This window comes from Lactuca serriola, chromosome 2, assembly GCF_051521515.1.
Source record: "Lactuca serriola cultivar US96UC23 chromosome 2, Lser_US96UC23_V15, whole genome shotgun sequence".
NCBI lineage: Eukaryota > Viridiplantae > Streptophyta > Magnoliopsida > Asterales > Asteraceae > Lactuca > Lactuca serriola.
In genome coordinates, this window is record NC_136409.1 from 26,226,592 (window position 1) to 26,239,479 (window position 12,888).

The 12,888-nt window shown below is 39.6% G+C and overlaps 1 pseudogene; it reads left to right on the plus strand.

The window, feature by feature from the left end:
• The first annotated feature begins 629 nt into the window (after positions 1-629).
• LOC145089081 (uncharacterized) lies at positions 630-2,611 on the plus strand (annotated as a pseudogene).
• The last annotated feature ends 10,277 nt before the right edge of the window (positions 2,612-12,888 follow it).

Consider the following 12,888-nt stretch of genomic DNA (forward strand, 5'->3'; position numbering starts at 1 on the left):
TTATAATCGTTAATTTAAATAAATCACCTTATAATTTGTGTTAATTTTATTTTAATTTTTATTCTAATGTTATTAATTTAATGTAATTAGAGTGAGAAATTTAAAATTTAAAATTTAAAATTGAGAAATGATATGTTGATAAGTGACATACATTAATTAGGAAGCCTAATAGGGTGACAGATGACAAGAATAGAATAAAATATGCATTAATTACGAGGCCTAATAGGTGACATATGTAAAAAGAGATTAAAACTATTTTTTTATTAGAATAGGAAGATGTGTTAAACATTGAATTTAAATCTAAAAGTTGACATAATACATTAGTTTACATACAAGTTTCCGTTTCAATTTCACATCATATCTCTAAATCACTCTTCTTAGAAAGAAAAATTTCTTTAAATTTACAATAAAATCTACGTACTTGGTTTAAGAAATAATTGAAGATCATAAATATTGTGGTCCTAACTGTTAGGAGAAACACAACCTATACGAGGGGTTAGAAAATATATAACAAAACCAGTATCTATTGACTTCAGGTCTCATCTTCTACACTAACTCTAAAATTCCAGGGTCTCCATATCCATAAAATAAAAGTTATCATTTGTCCTTACTCGTCACATCATCAAACAATGCAGAACACCTCCACCAAAATTAGCATTGTTGTGCACACGTTAACCATGCTGATGATGCTTTCTTTCATGTTAGCATCCCGGTGTCCTGATATTCAACAACGTCATAATGGTCAGAATTATATCACTTGCAACAACGGAAGTGTCGTTATGATAGACATCCTTTTTTGTGATGAAAGTGACCTAATAAAGGTAACCATTTCCTCATTTCCGAGTGTTGAGAGGCTTTATATTTTAGATAGTAATCTTACAGGAAACATCCTACACCAGATTGGTTTGTTGCAAAATCTGACATATATTTCGGTCTCATGGAATAATAACACAGGAGGTACCTTGCTGTATCCTTTACCAATCTCACCCGATTAGAATACCTTGACCTTTCAGATAACAATCTCAGCGGAAACCTCCCATCTCAGCTGTGGAGTCTCAAGAACTTGAAGTTTCTAGATCTTAGCCACAATCAGTTGACCGGTCCAATCCTTCAATCTTTTGCTTCCATGGTCAATGTCACCCGATTAGAACACCTTGACCTTTCCAGTAACAGTTTAAATGGTACCCTTCCATCTCAATTGTGGAGTCTCACCCGATTAGTACACCTCAACTTTTCTAGTAACAGTTTTAGTGGTACCCTACCATCTCAGTTGGGGACTCTCAAAAATTTAGAATTTCTGGATGTTAGCAGAAACAGGTTAACCAGTCCAATCCCTCCATCTTTTGGTTCCATGATCAATCTCAAATTCCTAGACTTGAGCATAAATCAACTAAGAGGACCAATTCCACAGAAACTTTGTTATATGCGAAAGCTAGAAACATTGAACCTGGGTGACAATCTTCTTCAAGGTCCAATTCCCTCAGCTTTGGGTTCTTTAAGCCAACTGATACTTTTGAACCTTGGCATGAATAACATTAGTGGCCCCATTCATATTGAATTTAGAAACTTGCCGAGACTCTCTCACCTTGATTTTTCATTAAACGGTTTGTCCGGGAATGTATCCTTTTAGTATCCATGTAGATTACAGTATCTAGACCTCTCTGATAATTTCCTGACTGGTTACAATGGATTAACTAATTGCTACCATTTAAGGTATCTGAACCTTAGCTAGTGATAATATTTTTGTTGGAGAAGCAGTTAACTGTTTGAATTTCTTATTTTTGGAGTACTATAGTCTAAACATGTCTGGGCTTGATAGGGGATATTGTAAAAAAACTGACTATGGAAGTGTTTATGAAGGCAAGCCCTCCAAAGAACACAAACATATCTTCCTTTTGGAGATTTTTCTTCCGATGATCGTTGGATTTTGTTTCTTAGTGATTGGTTATGTGCTTTACCGTAATAAAAGGCCACCATAGAGAAAAGTCAACAAGAACTACAAATACATGGAGATGTGTGCTTGATATTGAATTACGATGGGACACTTGCATTCGAAGACTTCATCAAGGCAACAGAGGACTTCGACCTCAAATATTGCATTGGAACCGGTGGTTATGGAAGTGTTTATGAAGCAAAACTGCCAAACGGTAAAACATTTTCTTTGAAGAAACTCCATCGGTTTGAAGCCAAGCAACCAACATTTGACAAGAGTTTCAAGAACGAGATCCAAGTCTTAACCAACCTAAGGCACAAAAACATTGTGAAACTCTATGGTTTTTGTTTGCATAACAATTGCAGCTTCCTTGTATATGAATACATGGAAAAAGGGAGCCTATTTTGTGCATTGAGTAATAATGAATTCGCTGTCATATTGGATTGGAAGACAAGGGTAAACATTATCAAACAGGTAGCCCATGCTTTGTCATACATGCATCATGACTGCAGCCCACCCATCATTCATCGAGACATATCAAGCAACAGCATTCTCTTGAACAAAGAAACGGAAGGATTTGTTGCCGACTTTGGAGCAGCCAAATTGCTCGACCTTGATTCCTCCGACCAAACCGTTGTAGGAACTTTGGGATACATTGCTCCAGGTATGTATGTGTAGATTCTAATGATTCATTTACCTCTGTTAGTAGGTGAACCTATAGTAACAAGCTTTTTGTATAAACATGTAGAACTTGCGTATAATGTTGAAGGTCATCACTAGCCCCAATAGAATCATGTTATTGTCTAGAAGAAGTTAGCATGTTCTAGAATGATCTGGAAGATTCTAGAACATTATGGAATACTATGGAGAAGTCTAGAAGATGCCAGAAGATTCTAGAATACTCTAGAACGAGATGGAAGACCCTGGAAGGCTATGGAACATTCTAGAACACTATGGAAGGCACAAGAATGTCTATACTTATCTAGGACATTATAGAACATTCTAGAAACATATAAAAGCTTGTAATTGATATAGAATATGGTAGATAGTTCTAGAATAGTCATGAATTTATGTAGATCTAGAAACTTCCTATAAGGAGGTGGAAACACCTATAAATAGGTGTGGAGCTCATTTGCTCCAAATCAATCCCAACATCCAAACCATCCAAGAAAGCCTCAAAGAAAGCAAAGTGTGTAGTAGTCTCACAAAGTGTAAGTTCTCCTTAAGTGTCTTAATAAAAGTCTTGTTGTTTCCCATATAAAAGAGTCGTGTTCAACAATCTGGTATCAGAGCAAGGTTTCTTGATAGTGAGAACGAGTGATTCTCGTTGTATCGTGAGTAGTTTGTGACTCTGCAAGTTTAGTATCGAAACTAGCTTGTTTGGTATTACCGAGGTACTGCCAACACGATGGGTGATCTCCAAGTCGTCGGAGGAATCAAGAAACTCAACAACAACAACTACAAAACGTGGGAAACATGTATGAAGTCCTACTTACAAGGACAAGATCTATGGGAGGTTGTTGGTGGAAGCGAAACTACGCCACCAGAGGAAGACGTTAATGGTGCTTTACGTAAATGGAAAATCAAAGCAGGCAAAGCAATGTTTGCCTTGAAGACCACAATCGAAGAAGAGATGTTGGAGCATATTCGGGATGAGAACACCCCGAAAGAAGCTTGGGATACGTTTGTGACGCTTTTCTCAAAGAAGAATGATACGAGACTACAACTTTTGGAGAACGAGCTATTATCAATCTCACAACGTGACATGACGATTGCTCAATATTTCCACAAGGTCAAGTCGATATGTCGGGAGATTACTGAACTAGATCCGCAATCCGTCATTGCAGAAGCTCGAATGAAGAGGATCATTATCCATGGACTGAGGCCGGAATATAGAAGCTTTGTTACTGCTGTACAAGGATGGCCCGCTCAACCATCACTTGTAGAGTTTGAGAATTTGCTGGCTAGCCAAGAAGCTATGGCTAAGCAAATGGGAGGCATCACGCTGAAGAGTGAAGAAGAAGCACTCTACACAAGTAAAAGTCGGAGGAAGTTCAAGCCACCTTCTAAAGAAGGATACAAAAATGCTGACAAAGGGAAGAGTCAACCAGGAACCTCACAACCATGGAGATCTCAAAAGACCGACAATAAAAGTTCTCGGGGGAAGAGGTTCGAAGGCAACTGCAACAACTGTGGAAAGTGGGGCCACATGTCCAAGGATTGTTGGTCAAAGAAAAAGTCTGTGGAAAGCAATGTAGTAACTTCCAAAAAGGAAGTAGAGGATGAATGGGATGCTGAGGCACTATGTGCTATAGAAGAGAATAAGAATAAAAGAGGAAGGCTGATGTTCGTGGATGCCAGGGTAAATGGAGGATACACCAAGGCTTTGGTAGATACAGGTGCATCCCATAATTTCCTTGCTAAAGATGAAGCTAAGAAGTTGGGCATCAAATACACAAAAAATCCAGACCGGTTGAAAGTCGTCAACTCTTTATCCAAGCCTATCATTGGTGTTGCATATGGAGTACCTCTTAAGATAGCAGAATGGGAAGGCACCATAGACTTGACAGTGGTGCATATGGATGACTATCGTATGGTATTAGGAATGGATTTCCTAGACAACGTACGACCCTGGTCATTTGAGAGAGATGATACCATGCGTATCACTAAGGGTTCAATAATTCACATTGTACCCTTGAAGAGAAATATGATTGGATCCCGAATGCTATCAACTATGAAACTCAACAAAGGTCTCAAGAAGAGCGAGACAAAGTTTATGACAACCTTGGAGGAGGAAGACGTTCATTGGAAGATGGATGTTCCGAAGGAGAATAATAACATGACATCACTAGAGTTGCATAAAAAGTCTCATCTTAGACGAAAAATGGAACATGTGATGGAGAAACTGGATAAGGCGAAAAAGAAGAAAAACACATTAATTCGTAAGAGCAAAGTAGAATTTCTCAACAGAGCAACATCTAAACGAGATGAGCGGATCAATAAGGGATCACGTCATAACATGTTAATATTGTGGGAATTTTCCAAGGCTTGTAAAAGGGACAACTCACATGCTTACAAGTTTCTCAAAGGGAGGCATAAGAAACTACACAAGATAGTTCAACAAAGTCAGGAACAATATTATGCTGCAAGAAAATGCAACCACGAATGTCATTGTCAACTACGAAAACAATATATGAAGCAACAACTACAACAACTAAGAAAAAACCAAGCATGTGGAAGAGAAAAAGTTCTCAAGGAAGAAGTCAAAATGCGACAGATCAAGAATGATAAACAAATAGCGGAATTATTCACCAAAGGGCTGAGTAAAGGAAAAAATGAAGGTTTTAGATGTCAGCTCAACATGATACGGAGAATGGGGGCTAGTGCTGAGGGGGAGTGTTGAAGGTCATCACTAGCCCCAATAGAATCATGTTATTGTCTAGAAGAAGTTAGCATGTTCTAGAATGATCTGGAAGATTCTAGAACATTATGGAATACTATGGAGAAGTCTAGAAGATGCCAGAAGATTCTAGAATACTCTAGAACGAGATGGAAGACCCTGGAAGGCTATGGAACATTCTAGAACACTATGGAAGGCACAAGAATGTCTATACTTATCTAGGACATTATAGAACATTCTAGAAACATATAAAAGCTTGTAATTGATATAGAATATGGTAGATAGTTCTAGAATAGTCATGAATTTATGTAGATCTAGAAACTTCCTATAAGGAGGTGGAAACACCTATAAATAGGTGTGGAGCTCATTTGCTCCAAATCAATCCCAACATCCAAACCATCCAAGAAAGCCTCAAAGAAAGCAAAGTGTGTAGTAGTCTCACAAAGTGTAAGTTCTCCTTAAGTGTCTTAATAAAAGTCTTGTTGTTTCCCATATAAAAGAGTCGTGTTCAACATATAACATCATTGTGAATGAAAAATGTGATGTGTATAGCTTTGGAGTGCTTGCACTTGAAACAATTGGAGGGAAGCATCCTGGAGACCTCCTAACGTCTCTCAACTATTCTAACCGAGAAGGTGCAACTTTGGAAAGTATATTTGACAAGCGACTCCCTTATCCAACTGATGACAGACGGATTAAAATGGAAATTCTCCGTGTTTATGATGTTGCACTAGCATGCATTTGCATGGACCCAAAGTCTCGTCCGACAATGAGAAACGTCTCTCAGGAATTATCCAAGTGATATGGCACCATATGTACCTGATGACCATATCTTTGTTTGTGTGCCTTCCGGTTGAAATTTCTTTCAAGTGTGTTTTTATATGCAACCAACCTGTTTATGTTATCTTATTCATTTTAATTCAAAACTAGTTCTAGTATGCATCAAGATGATGTGTATTCTTGTGCAATTGAAGTGAAATGCAAAACTTGATGTAGAGCCAAAGAACGCTGGACCTCTACTGTAGCATCCTTAACGTATGAACCAAATGTTAAATCTTCAACATGCCTATACTGAGGCAGTTGCATACAGAATTATTGGCTATAATTATGTTATAACCTTCTATAGATTAATGTTGTAAAGTATGACATATTGGATATCATATGAATGAGGTTCCCAAATCTATCATTCTTTGGTGTTGATCAGCCGCTTTCCAAAGCATAGTTCAAAGTGTATCATTTTTTCTTTATTAATAGCAATTATGACATTGCAATGTATTCTGTTTACCTAAATGCCAATTACCAAATGAGAAATATCATAATTTTACAATCTGATGATGAAACACTGGCCCATCATAACAGGTATTGATTGCAAAGACAATACAGAAAACAACAACAGTGAGGCCCCTCTGACCTCCTAATCATGAATCAGTGGGTTTGAACCACTTCACTATAGGTTGGGACTGAACCGAAGCCTGATGCTGCTTCCTCGTCTAGGTATGTATCTTAATCTCTCGCGTCCTTGCGGTATCTTGAAGCTTAGCGAGGGTACTGCATCGTTGGGTAGACACAGACTACCGAATATCCGTCTTGAGCATGCTCAAGTATTGCGTCACCTGATCCTACTCTGAAGCAACGAACTTATGATAGAATAAAGCACTCTCACTGAACATTTTGGTAATCTCCATCGCCGTCTCGGTCGTTTGTCTCAGATCCAAGTACTCCTGAGCCAATTTCTCCGTATCCATCAGGGGAACATATCTTATATGAAACATCTTCGAGAACAGCTCCCAAGTAACAACAACCCTCTCCTCAGGAGTATACAAACTGGTCACCAATCTCCACTAATCCTGCACCCATAGTCGAAGAAGGTTTAGGGCGCACTTGACCTTCCGGTCAGCCGGGCACGAACAAGTGAAGAAGCAACCCTCCAAATCATAAAACCACCTCATTGTCACGATCGGGTCCTTGACCCCATCAAACTCTAGGGGATTTGTGTTGTTGAAGTCCCAATACTGGAATGATCTCTCCCCTCGAATCCCCGCAGCAGCACCAGCCGTGGTAGCTGCAGCAACAACAAGTCAACAACCTCAGTGAGGGCAGCATAGTGATCATCAAATAACTCAATCATAGTGGTCTTGATAGACCCAAACATCTCTGGAATGGAACTCTTGACAGCAGTAGCCACCTCAACGGAAATCATCTCTCGTATCAGGTCATTAGTCAACCCTGGCCTATCCTGGCCACCCACTCTAGATCTAGAACCAGATCTGGATCTTCTCGTGAACACCATACTAAAAATGAACCAAAACACATCAAAATTGCCACAATTTATACCAACACAACCATCACAGATAAACTAAACCCTCGAGATTTGTGACTTCCTTGCTATGTGTACGGGTCCTGTGCTTCCATTAGTATGAGCCCATACTACCTTCCACACCTACCTGTATTTGTCTCAATGGATCATCACAAACTGCCCGAAACAAACACACAAGTAGGATATGCATATATCCTATCCTCACTCTACCGAGAGCGGCTAATCATTCCTCAACTTGCCCGCTACACCCACATACTCACTTGTGAAACTTCCACCAAACATACAACTGCTCATGCATGCTAATCATACATAACACTGGATTCCATGGACAGTCGAATAATTGGTTCTACCTTAATCCCACAACCAGACAAGGAACAGGAAATAAGGTCAAATCAAATATTCTCAAGCTATAGAATCTTAGTTATGTACAACTGTGATGGGCATACTAAGCAACTACAATAATGATGTCAATTTCATCTAACATATAAAAAGTACTCCTAGGCTATCAGGCATCATACATCAGGAAATTCTATCATCCAATTCCTGAAGATCCCTAGCCTACCACTAGCATGCAGTTCTATCATAGTCACTAATAACAAATAATAGTGTAGGTAACTTAGGGTATACTTTCTTGATCCGAATGATCATACACATCTCGTCATTCCTTGGTTACTTTTGAAAATAGTTTTTGAAAATTATTTTGAAAACTTTTACAGATTCTTAGTTTGAGTCTGGATTCACACGAATGCTCATCTAATGCTCTCAAACCAAGGCTTTGATACCAACTTGTAACATCCCAAAAATCAAGGTAAATTTTTCATTTTTAAAATCCAACCAAACTCCATAACTGTTTACAAAACATTGTTCCCAAAAGTAATAGTCACATATCAGAGTGTCCCAAAATCAAATATCATAAAATCATAAGGATGCGCATGATCACGCCTTTGCTTTCTCCCGATCATTTGAAGTACCTGAAACATAAAACTGAAACTGTAAGCCAAAGCTTAGTGAGTTCCCCCAAAGTACCACACACAACCAATATAGATACAACATGCATACATGAGCCTTCAGCATGACTGGACTGCCTCACCGGGCCTACAACCTATCTGGTCCGCTCCTCAAGCCTTCAACCTTATTGGAATGACTCGCAGGGCCTACAACCTATCCAAACAGCTCTCCGGGCCTTTGGCCTGACTGGACCACCTCTCGGGCCTTCAGTCTATCCGGACCGCCCCAGGTATCTTGGCTTTTAGCACAAAGTAGGACCACCTCAACCCAACAAACCATAACATGTCGACATATACAATAACAATCAATATCCAACAATGCAGGTAATCATACAAATCTACCAATCTAACACATATCATAAATCATACGGTAATCATATAGATCTACCAATCTAATGCATATAAATAATAATGAGGTAATCATACAGATCTACCACATACTCAGCATAACATCAATAAATATACTAGGATATCAAATCTAGTGGGTCGGCCTTGGTGCCTTTGACCCACAAGTACAATCAAGAAAACTAACCTCATAGTCTGAAGAAAAATCTGAACAACATGATGCTCTGAATACGAACTCTACCAATCACCTTTACAACAAATATTGACCAAATCTCCGTCTAAAACTCAAAATACCTAAAATACCCCTATGTCAAACCTGGTCAAAGTCAAATGTCAAAAAGTCAACTGAGTTGACTCAGGATGAATACGCCCAACGTACTCAACATGTACACACGATGTACTCACTGATCCAGAAATGGGAACTCAATTGCGTACATGCAGCGTACTTAGAAGTATGCCGAGTATACGCGACCAGATAACAACCTTCCCATTAAGTGCTTATTTCCTTAAGTCCTTTCGTCCAAAGCCCAAATCTAGTCCCAAATAGTGTTCTAAATCATAAAGTTTCCAACTTGATGACCTTGCATGACTATTTAGTGCCCAAACCTTAAAACCCTAACTTCTTAACCCATTAAAACATCATAACCTTTGTCTCGTAGGAAAAGAAGGACCAAGATTACATTTTTATCACTCTAGACACTATAAAACATCCAAAATGACAACTAATTTGGTCTAAAGTAACTCATACTCAAATGAACCAAGATTATGGGGGCTAATAAACATAAAACTCCACATCTAGCAAGATCTAATGAAATAACCAACAAGTTCAGATCCACCATGGGTCCAATTTTGCAATAAATTCCATACATAAGGGTAAAAAAATGTAATTTACCTGGATTATAAATGTTACAGTTTATAGGTGGTGTAGATGGAGGGGTAAGAAATGCCAAAAGTTACAGGGATGGTGGCGTATAGGTAGGGGTGACGGTGTAACGCCTCATTCCTGGTACACATTTAATTGTAATTTGTTTATTTTTGTAGAGCTACTCGACGAGTTTGGAACCCCAGACTCATCGAGTAGAAGCGATATTGAAAGCGGGTTTTAAGCCATCTACTCGACGAGTTAAGAGCCCTCAACTCGGCGAGTAGATGAAACCCTAATTTTGGGGTTGTGCACCCTATTTAAGCAACTTAATCCCCACCTTATGGCCGCATTTCCAGCCTCCAAGTCCCAAACTCTAATCCACAAAAACCTAGAGAATTTTGTGAGTGTGTGAGCCATTTTTGAGTAATCTTGTATGTTCTTGAAACTTGAAGAAGGAGTAGAACGCTCAATGAGAAGATAGTAGATCCAAAAACTTCCTTACATTCTCATCGTTTTCTGGTAATCAAGTCTCCATCTTGGCTTTTAATTCATTAGATCTTCTTATGTCCATTTATGGGGGTTTTGGTTCAAGAACCTTGATCCTTGGGACATGGACGTCCCAAGTGGTTTATCCTTTAGATCTGGGATCTTGAAGGGGTTTCATGGAATAAAGGTGCAAAATTTATGACCATGGAAGCCCCATGCAAGCTTAAGGACGTTTTTATGGCCTTTTTAAGCCAAAAGGCCATGCATGGAAGTAAAGTCCGAGACTTTTACGTTTTCATTGCGTGTTTAGGACCTAGATCTAGGTTTTCATGCTTTGGGTTGGAGTAATAAGGCTTTTGGACAAAGATCTATGTCCTAAAGAACTAGGGTTTGAGCTAAACCCATTAAGAAGGACTATAAGCGGGTAAAGTTGGAAACTTTACCCTTAAGAAGGCATTTCCAGTGCTTAGAGGAGTTATGGTGTTTGGATCTGAAGAGTAGAGGCTTAATCTGTTAAGATGGCCCAATCAGACAGAGGAACTTGTCGCGTCCATATAGGAACTCGACGAGTTGAGTTGTGTTGTCCCGTTTTCTATGATGGTAGAACTCGTCGAGCCTGTAGGTAACTCGACGAGTTGATTCGCCAAATCGCGACCATTATTAGTCAGGGAACTCGGCGAGTCAGGTGCGTAACTCGACGAGTTAGATCGTGATTTCAGGGTTTTAGGACTCGGCGAGTTGAGGGAGTAACCCGGCAAGTCGGGTCAACCCAAAATGCTGACTTTGACCAAAATGTTGACTTTGACCAAAATGTTGACTTTGACCAAGGGTAAAATGGTCATTTTACCCTTAGAAGCATTTTCAGTTTTTGACTAAGTGTTCATTGTGAATTTATAGTCGGGGAGTCGTGGGAGTAGCAATCAGAGATTCCTCACACGAGAGTTCAGCACCCAGTTTGAGAGGTGAGTTTTCCTCTAGTAGAACGAGTCGAATACACTAAGGCTGGCCCACATATGTGTGATTAGTAGCCGAGTGTGGGCGGGGCCCGTATATCATAGCAGCCGAGTGTGGGTGGGGCCCGTATCTCATAGCTTTATTTGAGTATGGATATATATGACTGATTGATAGACTTAGTTATACTTGTTGTCTGTGTGATACTTATATACTTGTTCAGTAGCTGAGTGTGGGCGGGGCCCGTATCTCATAGCAGTCGAGTGTGGGCGGCACCCGTATCTGATAGTAGTTGAGTGTGTGTGTGTGGGAGGGGGGTTGTATCTCATAGCTAGCGGAGTGTGGGCGGGTCCCGAATCTCCCAATTAGCAGAGTGTGGGTGGGGCCCGTATCTCCATGAGTGTGGGTGGAGCCCGTATCTCCTAGTTGCATGTATATGTGTATTCTATGTGGTAGTTTGGGGAGTCTCACTAAGCTTCATGGTTATAGTTTTCATTTTTGGTTTCAGGTACTTCCGGTAACAAAGAGAAGAGCTCGGGATGATTGCAGTGCACACAACACTTATGCAGCCTGGGATGTTTTAGCCTCTGATATTTTGAGAGATGATTTTTGACATAACATTTTGTATGATGATTTGAGATACATAACTTATGATTTTATTGTGACGTTTTATGGATTATGGCTTTCTTAAATTATTTTAAAATGAAGTTCTTGGACCGTATTTTTGGGATGTTACAGACGGAAGGAGTGATTGGTGAAGGTGGGAAAATATCAAGATGGGGAGAAAGGGAGGATATGTCGGTGTTTGATGGCTTGGAGTGGTGAGACTGATACGGGAAGGATGTTTCATCAAAGGTGACTTGTCGAGAAAGAAATACTATACCAATGGAGAATTCAAGGTATCGGTAACCTTGTTAGTTCGGTGGGTACCCAAGGAAATTGTAAAGAATGGAGCGAGGGCCAAGTTTATGTGTTCTATTTGTGGATCAGTTTGGATAGCACGTACATTCGGAGGCATGCAAGTGATCGTAGGTGGGGTGTCAGTGGTAAAGTGCGGATGTAGGAGTGCGAAGGTGAAGAGTTTTCTGGAAGAATGTTATAGAGGTAAACGACTGTGTGAAGTGCTTCGACCCAAAAGGAAGGAGGGAGAGGGGCACGAGTGAATAACGCGATGATAATTTCATTGAATCATTGAACCATACATCCATCTTTTCCGTTTTGAGGGGATATCTGTGGACACGAAAATCGGAAATGTAAGTTGTGGGTCGAAGCAAAAGTACGAAAGTTTCTGTTATCAAATTCGCCACCCATGTCACATTGAAAAGTTTTGATTTTAGCATTAAATCGAGTGAGTACGTAAGAATGAAATTGCTTGAATTTGATGAATGTGTCAGACTTATATTTTACAGGAAAGACCCGTACGTATTGTGTGAAGTTATCAATAAGAACCATGTAATACTTGTAACCCGAGTTGTTGTGGACGGGTGAGGTCCATAAATCACAATGGACGATGTCAAATGGTAGCAATGTAGTAGATTTAGAATCAAAAAATGGTAGAAGTTTGTGTTTAGAAATTTGACATGA